General features: G+C 38.5%; 1 protein-coding gene across 1 annotated transcript in view; it reads left to right on the top strand.

Annotated features, from left to right (window-relative positions):
* The window catches only part of LOC109969021 (CUB and sushi domain-containing protein 1), a 404,580-nt gene that overhangs the window by 160,133 nt on the left and 224,640 nt on the right, over positions 1–19,807 (top strand). The gene's annotated exons all lie outside the window — the stretch shown is intronic.

Below are 19,807 nucleotides of genomic sequence, written 5' to 3' on the forward strand. Positions count from 1 at the left end.
TTAGATCCTTTAAGCTTCTTTGCTTGTTGCAATATGTGTGCCTTATCTTTCTCTTTCATCAACTTTACCATCACCGCCCTCGGACCACAATCAGAAGGTTTCCCGACTCTGAGCCCGCTCCATCTCAATTTCTTGATGAATTTGCAGATTATTCTTTGGAATCTCCTTCACATTACATTCCGCTTCCGTCCAACTTTCTCCAGCTGTCTCTATGATTCCCTCAAAGATCAAGTTTTTTCGCTTGGACTGTGCTTCCAAATACTCCATTTTATCCGTTATAGCTATTAAACTCTCACAGGATTTGTAGACGTCATCCCTCGTCTCCTTGGTTTGTATTTTCTGTTCACCCATGGCAGCTTTAATCACATCCACCTCTCGCTGGGTAAACTGCAAACTCGTTTTTATCTCCTGTATTTCTCTGGTCATGTCGTCGAGTCTCTTGTTGTTTGTCTCCATAATTAGTTGCACGAAGCCTTTGAAGTTTTCCTGCTGTTGGTTCATCAGCGCGATGTACATCTGTTTCTGCTGGTCCACAATGTCTATTACTTGCGTCGCTCTGTGATACACTTCTTCTGCCTCCATATCCTCATTCGCTTCTGATTTATTAGCTCTTTTCCCTCTTTGAGGCATTTTAATAGTTGTGGAATTTTTTCCAAGTCTTGAAAGTGTAGAAGATGTGAAAAATCGTAGAACAGACAAGAGGAGCAGTAAAGTCAGTGTTGAACCTCCTTTATTCCTCCGCCAAATTGGTGCAGCCGTTTCGCCTCAGCCTTTCTGTAAAAGGAAAGAGGCAGCTTATGAAGTTGTGGCCAGATGAAGTGTTGTTTTGAGGCTGTCCTCCTGTAAAATATGGCAGTATGCATCTTTTGTGCCAGCAGGTAATTATGAAGAAATGTTGGGGTGTATAGTTTGTGAATCTAGCGACTGTGTTAATTATGACACAAAGAAAGTAGTAAGGATATAGAAGCACAAAGTCTACATTAGGAGGAGAGCAAGGCTGGGTTGGATGGCTAGGTACACAAAAACACAGGTCCTTCCCACAGAAGAGCTGCGTTCAATTCCAGCATGTAGCTTGTTTTCTTCCTAAATGTAACAACGTGGTTTTATTCCTAAACATAACTAAGTGATTTTTGTGCTTAAACCTAACGAAGTAGTTTGTGTAAGAAAACACAGTGAAACCCTAACAGTTTCATAATCATAACGTCATACTTATGACAGTTTCCAAGACGACAGGGTTCAGTAGCTTGCTGCTAGGTAGCCATTGTGTTTATAGTTGTTTCCGCAACAACAAAACTCCATAAAGCTCAGTAGTGTGAGTATACTGTCATTAATTTTGGCAGAATTGTTGCAATTCCTCCCCAGACCATAGGAGGGCTATTTAATGAGACACCCCTCTGGATCATATAAGAGGGAAAGGACAAATGACCATATATGTTGGAGGACTTGTTGGTTGTTTCTATAATGCACCACTGGGGGATTTACTGTAAACGTTAACATTGCTTGCAGGAAAAGGAATCCATGATCATTAACATGTTGTATAGTATGCTCAGCAAAATCCAAATCATGTATTAATGTGCAGGACGAACTGTTCAGTTCATCTGCCATTGTTGAGTTAAAAGTAACAACCTTACTGGTATGGTTTTCCAGCATGTGTTGTACTGTATGCATGGTCATGTCACACTTGACATATCATTAAATGTCACATCTCTAATTGTGCATGGACCCACAGTAACGCAGTAAGTCATATATGCAAAAACTGTCTGCAGTGACCCACAGAAATACTGTTATTTTAGCTGTGCACTGCAAAAACCTATAATAATGCAGTTTTAAACATGCACATTGTGCTTGCTCGTACGAATCTGCTCTGAGATCTTCAGATGCAAAGAGAAGCTCCAGGGATGACAAAGGCAAAAGACACTTGCCCAAAGAAAAGTAAATGACTTTTATCTTCAGATCTGCATCTTGAAAAGTTACTCAGAAAAGGAAATCTATAACTAAATAGTTAATGCTGCCCTAAAATTGATATGGCATGCTCATTAATGAGCTATAAAAGTAATTGTCACTTCATAAACATATTTTTAGCCACTATGGAACAGCAAAACTAGCTAAAATCACAATATTGACATATTATCACCGTATAGAGTTCATATACATACATGTATATATGTATAAACTGCCAATTTATAAATCCAGCATATACAGAACAACATCAGCATTCATTTATAGTGCTTCCTGCAACCAGGTTGTTTATATTCTTCCCTCCTGCAATCACTGCAGAGGTGGTTACAGTACATGCGCATGTGTTCAGCACAGGACATCACAAGTGAGCAAAACCAGTTTTAAATCTATACAGTAAGCATAATATGATTAAGTACTGCAATTTATAGTTTTTGCCAAGCTACCGGCTGAGCTATTATTACTGGAATAAGTTTGCTACATTCTTGCATTACTGGGAAAAGTAATATGGTATACCAATATAATACCCAATGGCTGTTTACACCTTGCATTTTGTACTGTATGGCAAAATTATCTCTCAGGCAGCAACTCAGCCTATCGAAATATAGCCCAGCATAAAATACCATCAGTCACTGAATGAGCAGATTCTTGATTCTCAGCTGCTGAAGGTTAAAAACATCTTAAACACACTTTTATGATTATGAGCATTGCTTCCTCCTTTGTTTTTTTTACTCTGACAAATCCCCTGCTATGTATTACACTACCTGGTGAAATCTTCTGGTTGCTGTGACCTGGTGACAAATGAATTAGTTACATTCCCCCGACAGAAATGAGACACATTTCAGTCACTCTAACGAGATCTGGTCACTGTCGACATTGCCCACTGAGCTACTGACCCCTGGCTATGAAATTTAATTAACAGAAAAATGGGATGAGGATTTTTTTTTTCTTTTGGGCTGGTGCATTGTGTTTGGTAGCAGTGTCACAGGGCAGCTCTGGCAGTATGAAGTGCTGCTGGACTGACTCAACAATAGACAGATGTGATTAAAAAATGGTGTTGTCAGTGCCACCAGGCTTTGGATTCACCTCAACTATTTACTTTAGTTACACAATGAATTTTATGTGAGCTATTGTCCCCCCATGCTGAGTCTGACTGAAATATAACTGGCGGTGGAAAAACAAAGCTACAAATCAAATGAAATACACATTCCCTGGGTCAGGCTATGGTTTATTGGAGTAACCTTCAAAAAGGCCACAAAAACAGCTATGGATCACAGGAGAAGTGAAAAAATGTAGCTCTTGAGTAAAAGCAAGCGAACCAGTGGGAAATGGTGTAAAACATGTAGGTTTTCCAATTCATACAGGAAAGCCCTCAAAGTGCCAATGGCATTTCCAGCCACTTAATGTTTAATCTTGGGTACCTCTAGATTAGCTTTGCACCCCTCATAACTCCAAATAATAATGTAATTATTTCAGAATGATAAAACCTGAGAACCTCTTCCTAAAAACAAGAGGATAGCTCAAGCCAGAATATTAAAGTGGACAGCACGATGATCTGCAACATCATTAAGTGATTTGAATTTCTTTTCCATAAATACATACAGTATGTACATCTCATTTTTTTAGCTGTAGGTCACGTTTAAGATAATAATTCACTGTTGTAAGATTGTAGATGAGGCAAAAAATGAGGAAAAGCATGCTATGGGTTCTTTAGAGGAGACTGTGTGATTAAAGGCCTTAAACAGACTCATTCATTCAAATCACATACAGTATATACTGCTAGCTCTGACTGTTAAAAACACATGACTCTTGATCCACAAACATCTAGTGGGTTAAAAACACTAAACTACTGGCCCTCAGTCATGCACAGAGACTCACAATGATGCACATGCATGCAAACATGCACAGATTTGAAAACTGAGCTCTCTCTGTATTGGAGTGAAGAGACAAACCGAAAACCTGTCAGTGATGACTGGGTTTTGTGTGTGTGTGCATACGTGTCTGTGTTTTTTCTAATCCTGGTGATTCAGTTGTCAACAACACATGCCAACTGTGGATGCTTGGGGGTAAAACTCTTCTTTCTATTTAAGTGTTAGTTCAGAAAGCATGCTGGATATCCTGCTGTGTGGCAAGACTCTATAGTGGTTTCTTGGTACTGTGGGAATATTCTAAATCACTGATGCCCTAAATCAAGAGCAACAAGCATATATCAGTTCAAATCCAACTTTGGATGATGATGGATGACTTCACACACCTTGTACTGACTAAGCAGCCAGCAGCTTCTCAGAATCACAATGCATTTGCTAAAATATATACAAGACAGGGGTTTTCAACCTGTGTTCAGCTGGTGGTCCATGAAGGCATTGCAGGTGGTCCTTGATTATGGATTCAATAATGTGGTTTCACTGTAGGAATCTTTATTTCTTTCATCCATCGTTGACTTGAATTTTAATTTAATTTATAAACTAATTTTCATGTATTGCTTATTGTTTGTGAATAATCAAATTCATGCAAATATATACAATTTAGAAAAACAATGGTGACTTTCAGGATTAAAATAGGGCCCATTCCGTGGGGCCACCCCACAACGGTGCTCCCTGGTTCACACTTGAAAACTCCTGACATAAGGGTTCATTTTTTTAAACTAGCCCACTACATGGAGGCTAATACAGAATTCTTCTTTAAAGTAAACTTTGTGTTAGAAACTTGGAATACAATTTTCTTTTCAAAGATGTAAGGGAGCCTAAACAAAGTGAGTGACCCAGTCTGATTCATGTGGCTGGTACTGTACTGTACTGTATCTCAAAGACATCTATAGTAACTAGAATGCAAATGACTCCACATTTTACCACTTAAGGGGATGTTTAATAAACCTGTCGTAAATTAACCATTAGGTGCGCAAATTAGCACAGTACCACTTTTTTTTTAAGCAGCGTATACCAACACCAATTATGTAAATGAACACATCTTCAGCTGTGTTAATTTGAATACACCTCAGCTTCAGATCTGCTCCTTGAAGGCTGTTGCACATGTGTAGACCAAGAGGAAGCCTAGAAGCAAGTTTAAATTTACAGCGACTCAACTTTAAGTTGGTTGAAAAAATCAACAAGCGCATTTTGGAACTTCAGTCCCGTAATTTCCTGCCAGTCAAATCATCTTTTATTTCTTTCAGTAATTGAAGCATGCTTTGACCTCAAAGCCTGTAGACGTCCTTCATATTTTCCTCTGGCGAGTAATGCAATTTACAAACATCTACATCTTCTTAACTCCAAAAAGATCTCATATGACTAACAGCTGCCGTGCTGAGAGCAGTGACGCAAATTTTGCTCCTGCTTTCTCCTTCCACCTGTAGTTCCCTCTGTCATAGCGGTGGTAAATCAAACGCTGGTTGCATTGATATAAATTTTCATTCTCTCCTTAAAATACATATTGCATGAGTCCAAATGCACAAATTCCTGTGGTGCCACCTTTCTTCTGTTTCTCTGCCGTAAAACCCCCTGTGACTCCTCATTAAATATGAACACACAATTTCACTGTTTAGCACCAGAAAATGAGCTGCAAAACCCCTAATGTCCATCCAATTTTTGATTCAGTGCTTATGGGAAGCTTTCCACAATAACTATATGATATCCACTGTGTCTTTGTTGGCTCTGAGCGTGGAAGTAGGTAGAGATTTTTGTGCTCATTGTGCAACCAACAACCAAGTAGAATCCATGCTTTCCTATGAGTTGTGCCATGTTGCTGTTCTAGGCTATGGAGAAAATCACAATGGCGGACCAGTAGCATCAAAACGGATGAGTGGGAGGAGGATCTATGAAATGAACTGCTGCATCATAATGTCATAAAGAGAGTGAAATCCAAACAATGTGTTCAGGCATGGGTGTTTGGAAATGTGGAAAAAGGTAAAACAAGCAGGGACTGTTCTTTATTCACGTTGTGTGTGTCTCTGCACACACCAGAGACCCATGTGAATGTCAGAAAATGCTCTAAAACAGAATTTTGCATAATATGTGACCTTTATTAAGTCAAAACATTCACACTTAAAACAATCAATGTGTGGCTATAGTACATGAAACGCAACTAATTTATAATAATAATAACAATACTGTCACAAACAAAAACACTATGAATATTCATTATACTTTATTAAAATTGTGTTGAAATGTACAATTTATCGACTTAAATAAGGGTTTACTGGGATCCTCCTGCTCTCCAAGTTTTTGTAAATGTATTCTTAAAGGTACTGTACACTGACACTGATTGTACTGATTTACTTTACAAAGAAGAGCCCATATAAAAAAAAATTACTCCACATTTGTCTCTTTAAATGAATTTTTATTACTTTTTTGTTTGTATTCTTCTGATGGAACGTATATAACAAAACCAATTGTATAGTCTGCAGAGACATTGCTATAAAATCATAGCAATAGGACATTAACAAGCTGATGATCCCCGTAGTACTGATTTATTGTATTGTATTGTATTGTGTTGTGTATTATTATTAGTATTAATATTAGTGCGGTAGTACTCCTTTCATCAGTCTCTTCATAGTTTTTGTTATGATTTGGTCAAAAACATAATGTGCAGAAGAAGATGAGGGGAAACTGCACTTGTGTGGGCTAAAAGTGCCGTTTTAATGTATTCAGTTTGGTTGTTAGTGGCTCACATGTGGGTGCATGTATATTGTTTGGATGAATGGGAAAGCCAGTGGTTTTCTGAGATGCTTGTAATTATTATTGCCTTGTGTTTTTTGACATGTTCAAAACACGAGGACAGCTAAACTTTCTCTCCCTAGTGCTTGGCTTTTACATTTCCTCAAATTATTCTCTCCCTGCACTCCCTCTCTTCCTTCCTTTAAGGTTTTCAGCCCCACCACTCATTCATTTTCCATGCTCCACCTCTAATTCTCACTCTCAGCTTCAAAATATATCTTAAATTTATTTTTATGTGCAGTTTTCTTGGTGTGTATTATAACATCATCACTCTACCATGGTCATTTTCTGCTTCATGTTCCTCCAGCTATCCGTCCCTTTCTTCCTCTTCCCTTGTTTCCTCCAGTTGTCCTTCACCCTCTGATGAAAGATGGATGGATGGAACAAAGTGGTTAATGAATCAATGAATGATTTTTTATTTATGTGTGTGACAGACAAAGAGAGAAAGAGATGGGGGATAGAGAGAAAGTGTGTGTGTGTGTATGTGTGTGTGTTTTGCATATGCATCTGTCTCTCTGCATGTGTGTCTGTGGGCAGGTGTTATAGAGTAGTGAATGATTGTGTCTGTCATTTAGCCCACTATGGCTTGTCACACTGTCAAACTTATTCTATTTAACAACTGCGCGTGTGTGGGTGCATAAGTAAGTGCCTCTGAGAGTCTGTGAGCGTGCACAGGTATGCATGTGCAAAACAGGATATGCGTTTTTCCAAGCGTAGAAATTGTTTTCTCTGGACTGAACACTATTTAAATGGAAACACTGTAAAACATTATAAAAAGCTGTAAAATCCTCTAGAACCAAGACGCATTCAGCATCGAATAGTTGCACGGTTCAGGCTCACACCATCAATCTGCTGAGATGATCCTGACTCTTGTAGGATGCGCAAATCTGTGAACACACACATTCAGAGCTATTTTAATAGACATACAGCAGTGCAAATATGCAAATTCCTTATTAGGTATTAGCAAGTACACAAACTGACCGTTCATTTCACATTGTTAAAGTGTGCACACAGACGCTCACACGTATATGATGATGCACACTGATTTTTTTGTTTTATGATGTGAAATGTGCACACACCGCCATGCCTATGCAGAGATGATTAATAGTCACTGCTCTGTTGGATAATGAGCTATAATATATATTATAATTTAACTATGATTGATCTATATGTATTTGTTTGTGTGTGTGTGTGTATGTGTGTTCTTGTACTTAAAGTTTCAGAAGTGCTTTTCAGGTCCACTGAATGTTATTCATTGAAATATTTATATTAAGCCCCTTGTTGGAAGGATAGGTTTTAATCTTTGTGCTCCACTGTGTGTGAGTTTATACCGTTTAACAAAGTCAGACTTGCAGCCATTTACAGTCTAATGTGTGTCAGGTGATTGACTTTACAGGTATGGTAACTTACACCAGCATCATCTTAAAGGATGAGGTAGACAAATCAAGAATCATGAAAATTTCTTCTAGCAAGAGTGGAGTGACTTAGCCAGTGATCACAAGTAGAAAGCGTGTTTTTGGAGCATGAGTCATTGTTTATTGTATGGAGCAGATAAATGCATTTAGTAGCTGTAGCAGGATGGCAATTTCAGTTAATGCTCAACAGTTTTTGGCCTACTGGTCAGTCAGTCAGTTCACAACACTTTGGTTTGATGTAATGAGGAGCAGTAGAGCATAGCAGCCATTTGTAAAGGCCTTTACAAGCTTCCTGAGCATGACCCATCACAAACCTGTTCATGCACTGCAGTCATGTATGTACTGTAGTTTTGTGGTGCAGTATGAAGTTCTGCCACCTTCCAAAAGCAAAATATATTTAATTTTTCCAGTTCTGACACTCATATGGTGTAATATTACTGTAGCATTTCTGTCATACTGTTTTAATCTTTTAGTAGTTTTTTTTGAACAGCCACAACAGTATAAGTATAGTTTACTGCTATACTGCTGTTATCATGGAGAGCTACTCATTCTTGTAACATGCATTTTATACAGGAGATTGTATCTGACCATATGATTCATTGTTATTGTAACTATATTATTTATTAAGGCTTTAATCTCCTGCTAATGTACAATGCCTGTGGAACATGCATTAATGAAGCTGATGAAATTAAAGTGACAGTTAAGCACTGTATATAACTCTTTAAAGCTGCAATCTTCAACTATGTAAGTTATTCATCATTGTGAAGCTCAGACAAGATCTTTGGAGCCATATGTTGTTTCTGGAGCACTATGACAACTCTTGTCATGACAACAGTATGTGCTTACTTGAGTGGTCATGGGTGGTGCATATGTGTCTGGAGAGGAGATGGAGTACACATAGAGCATGTTTAGTACCCACTCTTTGTCAAGGTAGTGGTCATGACAGGGTGAGTAGAATTTTGCTGAATACAACACTAGCTTACTGGCCTCCTGTTCAGTTATATTGCTCTTGTTTTTGTGTTGCATTGCAACATATGCAGTACAACTACTGAGTCAATCTGGGACACAATGATTGTTTTCACTGGCCATGAAACATCAGTGTGTGCTATCCTTTAAGTTGTCATATGCATCTAACACTGCACACACTGTAAAGATTGTGAGATCATCTCAGACACATTTATGCACATGCACATAGACTACACTATGCTCCTCAGCACAGTCACCCATTTATCTTGTAAACATGTTGGAGAAAAAGGTGCAGACGGCTTAGTGCACAAGTGTGTGTTGTGTGAGTGTTTTTTTTGTGTGTGTGTGTGTGTATTCAGCTATACCACAGAAAGCCCTAAAGGGGCTGTTTATTTCCCCAAACATAACATGTATTGATCCTGAATACAGGAAACACACACACACACACGCACACACACACACACACAAACTGAATCAAATACACAAACCAGGCAGACACCCTTTCCCACTCGCATAAGCACACAAGGTTGTACATGAAATTTTACCTCTTACTTTATCTTTCTCCCACACATAACAATTAAAACTTATAATTTGAGATGAGAGTGTTACAGTTGAAGTCTGGGGTGGTTTAAGAGGGCTTACTTTGTTTTTACAGAAATCACCCACCCAGAGGAACCCACATACAGGCAAGTGGGCAGACAGAACAGAAAATCTCGGGATGAAACACACATTGTGTTTTCATTCCTTGTGGGGACTTTATATTGATTTACATTCATTTTCTAGAGACTTATCCTAACCTTAACCACTACTTGCCTAACCTTAACTTAACACCAAACCTTAAACCATGTTGCCACCTTAAAATTCAGTGATTTACATGGTGGTCCCCACAAGGAAGGGTGAGCCCTCCACAGTGTGAGTTTAACAGGTATCGGTCCCCATAATGTGAATAAAACCAAGGCCACACACTCACACAGATATACAGTCAGTCAGCTGGTCTGTAAGTGAAAGGCTGAGGTTGGCCATTATGTCATAGCCACAAAATAGTTCATTTTATTTTATAGCCCATATCTTAGGTAGCATTCTGTGTGTAATTTGGAGTGTTGCACATCTCCATAACCTCCAAAACTGCTGTTTTACATCTCTAACAAGCACTGGACCGGAGCCGTGGCTGATGTCAGGCCAGGTCATTTTATTTTCTCCTGGTTTATTTTATTTGAGACAAAAATGCAAATTTGTGTTTTTCTGCCAAGTTATTTGGTTTGAAATCAAAATATTATCATTCAATTTGGGTTAATTTACAAAAGTATGGAAAAGCTGGGTCTCATAGGGGTTCCAGAGGGCATTCAGCAACACTAGCAATAGTTTCATTTCACTCTAATCTAACAGGAAAACTAACCAGCTGGCTCTCACTTTCTTTCAAAGCTATAAATGTTACATGGTCTTATCTTTTCATAACATATTTGAAATATTTAGGATGTGAAAAGGTACATTTCAGAGTAAATTCTACAGTTTTTTCCAATGAAAAAACACTTTATTTAAGACCAGAATGTTATTAAAACCCAAATGTTAATGTCTGGCTCTCATCTAGCACTTGATTTAAAATTTAGGACATGTCCACAGTGAAATCTGTTTGGATAGATTATTTGAACCCTTGAGCATTTTGTTCTTAATTCAGATTATTTAGGTGACTGTGATGCCATATAAATCTTTTTTAACTGCATTAACCTGATGTCCCAGGTACAAAAAAATCTGTTCCTGATTTAATGACTCATATTCTGCAGGGCAGGTTTAAAGACTTGTGATACAACATTAGAAGTAATAAGATGAAATGAGATTATTATTTGTTTTTATTTGCTTTGTATTGCTTTTGGCCACCTTTTTAAAACCGCTGCATCATATTTTACCTGCTGAAAGAGTCAAACTGCAGTCCTGGCATCATCCAGGTATTTGTTTCTCCAAGATTGTTAATAAGCAACATGTAGTCTAAAATACAAAGTGCAGCTCATTAACTTTCAGGTTATAAAAACCTGCAAGACATCTGCCCTTGACAAACAAGGCTTGACACTCCATAACAGGATTATTGGGAATCTGTAATCAGTTACAACATTTTCCTTACATTTTATAGTTCTGGTCTGACAAAAAAAACCTCCTGCACCTCTTAGTTCAACCACTCCTGATGGTGTGTGAGGCTTCTTTTGTTTGCAAACCAAACTGCTCTTTTCACTCAAAGTTTTTTTTTTTATACCAATTAAAAGTTTAGTGTTGTTTACAAAATGTCACATCAGTCAGCAGTGCTTTCTCTTCTGTTCTGCTTTCCTTTGTCTTGCTTTGCCAGAAATGTGATTTTTGTCCTTGCATTGTTTCAAATACCTTCCTGGTGTTAACTAACCTTTATGGCATTTGCAACATCTCTAAAGAGGTTCACAAGACCCACCACTGTTTTCACATTTAAGCGCATGCAGGAATTGTTGAGTTTAGATCAGCAGTAGCTTTCAGCCAAGCAGAACGGAAAACAATAAGCTCCTACTGTGATAGTGTTGCTTGAATGACAGAATGACAGCTGGCAAATAGTGATAAATAAGGCACTATTATACACGGGGGACTGCAATGGAGCTGAAAATTCTGGAACATCATGTGAATGAACGAGGCAGAGACAATGGCTTGGTCCTAAACAGGCTTTTTGGTGTGAAGGATATGACATTTATTCCATTGACAGGCAGCAGCTTTTTGGAGGGGTGAGGTAGGGTCAGATGTAACTATCCACCACATGTTATCTCACTTGTATCTCTTCATCAACGTTTCATTGCCATGTATAAGCATAGTTATAGCTGGCAGGAAAAAAGTTGTAGTTTGTTTTAAATTGACTGACATGTTTTTGATGAGGTGTAGCACTGGGATGGCGATTTGGCCCTGAAACATTTCTAATAGGAAATGTAGGTTTTGTATGGCCAGATGAATTTGTCATTGTGTGGAGTGCTGTGAACATAGCATGCCCTGCTGTCAGTGATTGGCCATTTCACACATTTAATTTCATATGAGCACAAGTGCGTCTATTCAGTTGTGAAGGAACAAGGGTATTTTTATTGTTCTGCCATACTCACTTTTAAGTTAACAGGCAAATGTAGGCTTCTTGGAAGATTTAACATTACTCAACCCCAAGTGGACACAAGAGAACACTGATATCCATTTGAAAAACCGTTCTGCCAATAGTTTTCTTTGTTTAGTACTGTAAATGTATTAAAGTGTAGACACATTAGAGGGCAAGATAATGATAATAATTGTAGTTAAATGTGTGATTAGTATCACCATTCCTCTTTGTTTTCATTGGTACAAAGAATCAATGATACAGATGTTGCAAACTCAAATTACCTGAACAAAGCCTCTGCTTTTCCTTGACACATTATTGGGGATATTGCAGTGATAATGAAGCAGCAAAGGCACAAGGAATAATGACACCACATTTTCAACCACTATCCTGATTCTCTGTTACACCATTACAGCCCACATCTGTGTATCAGAGAAAAGCTTTAGCGAGTTGTCCACACTGCTTGCCAGATAATGATTCCTGACGTCACCTGGCAGACACTAGTAGTAAGAGAGTTCTTCCTCTCTGGTTTTAAATCTCCCATACAAAGTCTTTATGTAAAATACCATATGCTGAGAGTAACTTATCCTCTTTTTATAACATGTTTGTTGGATAAGGAGATAAAAAATGACCTCTTTTCTGTCTTTTAGCTAGCAGCACATAAACTGTACAATAACTGAAAGTGTCGAACAGATGCAGCAATTCAGTGACACATAATGTAGCATTTATGGCCTATTGTTTTTCCCCATGAGCTATGCTGCAACCTCTTACACTTAAAAATGGCAATAAAGCATTGTATTGTATGTTTGTGTAGATGTGTGTGTTTGTGTGTACGTATTTCTGTGTTTGTGTGGACAGTCATCACTATGAGGACATTGTTCTTACTCTACTACTTACTACAGAGGCCTCTTAGAGCGTAAAGGTTAGAATTAGGTTTAGGTAAGGGGTGAAGTTAGGGATTTGTGATGGTTAACCTTTGGGTAACAGGCTAGGGAATGCATTATGTCAGTGAGTGGCCTCACAAGTATAGAAAGACAAGCACATGTTTGTGTCAGTCTGTTGATGCATGGGAAAAGTTGTGACACTGGGTGTACTCATGATTCTGTGCTGCCCAGGGGTGCATGAACTATCACCTACCAAGGAAATTCACTGTTTGCACACATACAGAAACACACACACACCCACACAAATTAGACAAACAGAGAGAAAGAACCAAATATGCATCTACTCACATGTACATATTAGTGGACAAAAAGGCAAATACACAACCCATACACACAGACACACACACACAGCAAGACAAATTAATTCACACATACATGCAGCATGAAGAAAGATGCACACACACAAACCCATCCATCCATTTTGTAAAGTGAGTTGACAGATGTAAATGTGCCCAGAGGACAGCAAGACTAAATGAAGATGCATTAGATGGTATGTGTGTGTGTGTGTGTGTGTGTGTGTGTGTGTGTGTGTGTGTGTACATGCATGGGTGTACATTGTGAGGACCAGTTTGAGTGTGGCCATTTTCTCCAGCCCTCACTTTCTGTCACCCCTGAAAGAAAGTGCCCGATTGACTTTGTTTTAGGCTTAACGATAGGATTGAGTTTTATTTGTGACGTCACAGTGGGTTGGGGTTATGGCGAGGATCGGGCTTTGGCATTTAGTCGTAATAGTTAAGGTTAGGGTAAGAGGAAAGGGATGGCCTTATTTCAATGAGCGTCCTCACAGATACCTGTACGAAAGTGTGTGTGTATGCGCAATTTAGTACACAAATGTGTGCATATGAGTACTGATGAGGCATGTGACATTATTCCCATCCACTGTGACACACCACAGACTGGGGGCAGGCCACTCTAAAATGGAAACTCATGGTTAGGTCAGGGTTGTCAGTACAATGATGACATGAATGAAGAAGATGGAACAGGATGTGTTGGCAGTATTTTGGAGAGGAAGGAAGAGATGGAGGAGGAGCAGTGAAGGAGGTGTGACGAGGGAGACTGCGAATGGAAGTGGGTTTAGAGATTTTGAGGTTTTCTGGCTGAATGAGATATGCTATTTTATCTGCCATCCCCCTTTTCCTCAGGACTGTCTGTCATAGTGTGGTGAGGAGACCTGCAGGGGCTTTTGTGGAGGGCTCATGGATTCCTAAGCAGTTTCTATAGAAAAAAGACAAGCGAGCAAGAAGACAGACAAATGGACTGACACTTTGCTTGCTGACTTTGTATTTTCTTTATGTTCAAGTCATTTCTGTGATGTGCTTAATACAATTTCATTCCGGTAATGCATTTCTCAGAGTAGCACAATTAAACTGCTGCTTCACTGGTTGCTTTCAGTTAGTTCAGGCCTCAATTACAGTATGAATTAGTCCACAGTTCAAGCATGAAGCTATTTTTGGCCACATTAACTTTATTTTTAATGATGAAAATTTATTTTCAATTCTACACAAACAGTGAACATTTTTAAAACTTTGTAAGTAGAAAAGATCACTGATTGTCATTCTACCTTGGCTTCAGATATTAAAAAATATGAAAAACTTTTGCAACTGCACAACAAAGCTGTGTGATGTCAGTCTTTTGTTGAACAGGTCATTTAGTTTAAAAATATCTCCTTAATGTTATTCACAGGACTAAATCAAAAACAAAACAGTAAAGCCATTAGTAAATACAAAAGAAAAGTAGATCCATTAACCATCACTGATGGTGCAGTGCCGTAAAGCAGGACTAGTGAAATAATGTTTTGGAGCTAACGAATGCAGACTGTGTCTCTGATGTGTCACAGATTAAAATCTTGCTCCATATGATCATTTTGGAAGCTAGTTGCACTCATTTGCAAATCTAGGCTGAAGTGTCCCAGATCAGCACATTTACATCTGTGAACACTATTTTAGTGCAGATGTTCTTTTTAAGAGCAAACAACTGTGGATGTGTTTTATGTTGTGTTACACAGAGGGTGACTGATGTTTCCTCTGTTTGTCCCCCACAGTGCTCTGCAGCCTCAGGCTACAGGCTGTAGTCACTGTTTCCATAGCAACCACTGGCCAGGAGCAGAGTTCCCCAAAATGTCATTGTGTTATTATTTTTGCAGATGCCATTATAGTAAATATAATTTTTTTTGCTGTACACACACAGCTATAATCACAGATTTTTCTTGACATATGCTGTCCATACAGGTGACTTGTCCAGCAAAATCCATGTTGTGTGTAAAAACATCATTTTCTGTTCAACTTTATTTAGTTTCTGATCTAATTAAACTAGAAGTTTACATTTCGCAGTGGCTTGCTATTAGTTCGACTACATTCATATTTGTACAGTGATTCAAATGAATAACTTTTTTTGCCTTTTTTGTGCATGTGTACAAAAAGTTTCAGCAATAAAAATAAATTAATCATTATTATTATTATTATACATTTTTTTATTTTACCGTGCTGCATGTGAACAGCTTTTCAGCATTGGCACTATAAGGGCATTATCAGTGCCAAACAGAACCGTGTGTTGGATAAGAAAGATTTTATTCTTTTTACCCTAAAGGATAAAGGGATGTTTATTTACCGTAAATCTAATGTTTTTACCCATGAAAATACCCCTCTCTTCTATTCTTAGTCTCTTAACAAAAGGAAACTCAGATATCCTTTCCTTTCTTAGATCAACTGAGGGAATCCCCAGTGTTCCCAGTCCAGCTGGAAAATGTAATGGATTCAGCTTGAACTGGGAACACCCCAGTATATCCTCCAAGTTGGTCTTGCCCCAAACACCTTATTGAAGTAGTGTCTGTAAAATGTCGCAGGGTACATCTCAGGTCTCTTATAAGATCAGTCCTCTGACCTCTGACATCGTTCCAGTCAACCGAGGTCATAGGACGCTCTAGGTCTCTTACACTGGCTCTGAGGACAGTGCTTGAGACCATCGTTTGCAGAATTTTTTTTGTGTACTGACCTGACCCTTTATTAGAAATCAGTTGGTGATTGGACACTTCAGGTGAAGAATCTGAGAAAAGTACGTCTCATGTTTCATTGAGTCCTCTGTCCTCACATGTTTACCTCACATTTTACTTGAGTGGGACTAAGACCCAAGCAAAATACGCAAGTGAGGGAAATGACGGTGCTTATAAGAGACATGAAATGGACCCACAGAGTCTGTTAGAATCAGTCACAGTGGTCCATATTGATATATATTTGAATGGCGGTTAGTTTGGAGTTACAATATATTCCACCCTGCAGATGAGACACACACCATTATTCTTTAATTAAGTTGCAATGAAAGCTGGACTTTGCTCAAAATAAATTTAATCAGCAGTCGTATCTCACTATGACTAAGCTGTCCAGTCTGCCCAATTGCATAACAGCTGTTAATAATTGAATGTCAGTTAGTTTTTAGAGCCTAATTACCACAACTCTAAAGTGGTAATTATATGCCCTGAGCATGCTTACTGCCAGCCCTTGACACCCGACTGGTAACCTGCTGCTAAGAACCTTAAACTATTATTGATCTCAATCTTTATCCCCAGTTCCACATTAAAAGGCTTGTTCAGTTAAGATTTTTTTCACTTAAGGACTATTTCAAGAATAAGATCATTGCCTACTTTAAATGGCACTCACTCCTATCTAGGCCATCTTACTCTAATGCCCTCATTCATGAAAAGCTTAGCACAGCATCTGTCCTGTCAGAAATTACTCAACAGAATTTAAAAATATGGAGACATGATCTTATTTCAACTAATATTCATTTACAGCTGTGGTACTAATCTGTGTCAAAGCAGTTTTTAAATGCAGGGTCTTAAAATACAACAGATTGTTAAGAGTTTGGCTGAGTTTGTCTTGTCACATTGTAAAACAAATGTAGTCTTCAGCAGTGATTTACAACTGATATTTGTAAAAGACAAATGTGCCTTCAGAAAATGCTTTGATAATTTGAAGGACTTGTGTGATTGAATATGTAGAAGGAGGAGCAAAGGCAGGGAGCAAAAGAGAACTGGCGGTGCCCTTTCTGAGAGAGGGTTGGAGGATTGTGAAGTGCAAGAGCATTTTTTAACATGTCCATCATGAAATCTCCCATTTTCAAATTAAAAGGTTCTGTCTTGAGGTAATGATTGTCTTTGCTACAGTGCTTTCTGGCAAATACACAAGTCTGAAAACAGGATCTTTAAATGACTGCATTCAGTATCCCAAAAGAACAACACACACACAGTAGAGCTCTGCCAGGATTTAAGCTCATTAGATTCCAAATGAATGCTAACATTCCTCTGTCTGCTGAGTGCGTAAATGGTCAACTGTTTGCTAGCATCTTAGCAATATCAACTTTATAATTTGATTATATGCCCAGTGGTGGAAAGTAGTCAAGTAAATTTATTCAAGTACTGTACAGCCAAGTAAATTTACTCATGTACTTTACTTAAGTATAACTTTGAGGTATCTGTACTTTACTTGAGTATTTTCATTTTCTGTTACTTCATAGTTTGACTTCACTGCACTTTAGAGGCAAATAATGCACTTTTTACTCCACTACATTTGTAACAGAGTATTTTTACACTGTATTGCTACATTTACTTAAGCAAAGGATCTGAATACTTCTTCCACCACTGTATATTTCAATTGTGTTTACAACTTGCTTACAAAAGATTTCCATTAATGCAGCTTTAAAATAATTTAGGGTGGTGTGACTGAATATATCTTTTGAAATTAACATATATTAATAAAAATGTATATATACCATTTTGAATTACCTGGCAGCAGAACATAAGACTGGGTAAAACCAGAGCAATGTTTTAAGTTTAAGCATTAGGCTGGCATTTCTGCTTCATGTCTGGTGGTAAATATGGGGTGATTCTGTGGCTGGTGCTGTTTATGGTGTTGGCCATCACAGAATATTAGCAACCAATATTTCTTGGTTCTGTAGTCAAGCTGGAAAGACTGAGGAGTACTGGTGTTTAACAGAGTGGAGCTGCTACAGCGATTACTCTGTTTAGCAGGTGATTGATGAGCAGCGCTGCTGGAAATGCCACTTGCCCTGTTAATATATTTTCGCCAAGGGAACATAGGAAATGTTAGTACATTTTAATACATTTACTCTGAGGGAGAAGAACAGAAATATAGCTTTTAAGGGCTGGAGTCTTTTTTTTTCTTCTTCAGTAAAATGCTGTTTAGGTCGGCTCACGACTACAGAATCCTCTGTAGCTAGAATACATTTTGCTGTTGCTGTGTTTGGTATGATCCCGACACACCCAGCTAATCCATTGGTGTTTAGTACTTAATTTGTGATTCTACAACCCCTGATTCATTAGACTGTGGTTTATTCTATGGTATCCTCTGTGTTGTAGAACAAAGTGAAGTCTGTACTCTGATTGCCCTGCTTCACTGGTGATCGTTGGGAATTAACACTGGAAACATCAAGGAAACTCCAACATCCAGAATTATCAGGCAGAATTCAGATATGTTGTTCTCATTATCTTGGACAGTGCAGTCACTATTTGAAATAATAAACATCTCTTTGTCCCAAAGCAATAAATTCAGGAATGAAGGCTCTGATCTGTAATATCACTGGCTCGTACAGTGCCATATGTTGTTTTGAATATCAGCTGAATGAACCATAACCACACGGTGTTTGTTTGAGAGCCTTGTCAAGTCACATCAAATCAAATTTCATTTGTATAGCCCAATATCACAAATCACATATTTACCTCAAGGGCCTTTACTTCTGTTCAGCATACAATCTCCCTTCCAAACAAACACTGGGTTTAGTGGGAGAAACCTCAAGAAAAGCAGGAGAGACATGCAGTAGATAGATCCCTTGGTTTTACACTAAATGCCAGAAAACTTCAGTAGAGACACAGTAGTACTGACTTAGATGACCAGCCTCAGGCTGATGGTGGAAACATTTAGTGAACTGTACATATTGGCAGTGGTGGACAAAGTGCTTATTCTCTAAATACTGTATATTACACTTACTTTGGGGGAAGTTTGGGATTGTTGCTTGATCAGTGACTATGTCTAATTGATTACTGTATCAAAATAGTTGTTTTTAGGTCTATTAATCAACTTATTGTTGCAGCTGTATTTGTTACATTAGAATATGTTGGTACATGCACTATTTAATTTTGCCCCCCATTCACATGCTGTTTATTTTAACCTGGCTGGAACAGGACTGTTAAAAATGACTAATACATAGCCAAAAAAAAAGGGTTTACAGTACCTCCATATCCCCTCTGAGTATTTCTTTATGTTGAAATGGCAGCCTATGTTAGATCGGCTCGAACACAGGGGTGAGCGAGTCACAAAAATATGACGGACCCAGGTGGCTGACTTCAGTGCAAGCAGTGCTAAGTTTAATTACAGTGAAATATAACAAGGAAATAAATAATCAGGTAGAAGTGGGACCGGGTGTCGAGCTGCAGAAGTGAATACAGTCAGTGGCTGAATGATGATGAGAAGACCGGGCTGCGGACGCTGGGACTCACTCCTAGGCTGGTCGTGGTGGAAAGTACTGAGGAAGAACAGAGTTTGTACATACAGTTAGTAGGAGACTGTGCATCGACCTGCGTGGTGGAGAAGGAGCCGGGCAGAGGAGGTCCGTGGTCCGGAGAAGTGACAGAGGCGAGGAGGAATGAAACAATGGAGCTAAAGACTGGAACAGAGCTAGGGCGACAAAACGTGAAGATACTATACAGTAAAAGAGAAC

The sequence above is a fragment of the Monopterus albus genome, unplaced genomic scaffold (assembly GCF_001952655.1).
Source record: "Monopterus albus unplaced genomic scaffold, M_albus_1.0 scaffold168.1, whole genome shotgun sequence".
Taxonomy (NCBI): domain Eukaryota; kingdom Metazoa; phylum Chordata; class Actinopteri; order Synbranchiformes; family Synbranchidae; genus Monopterus; species Monopterus albus.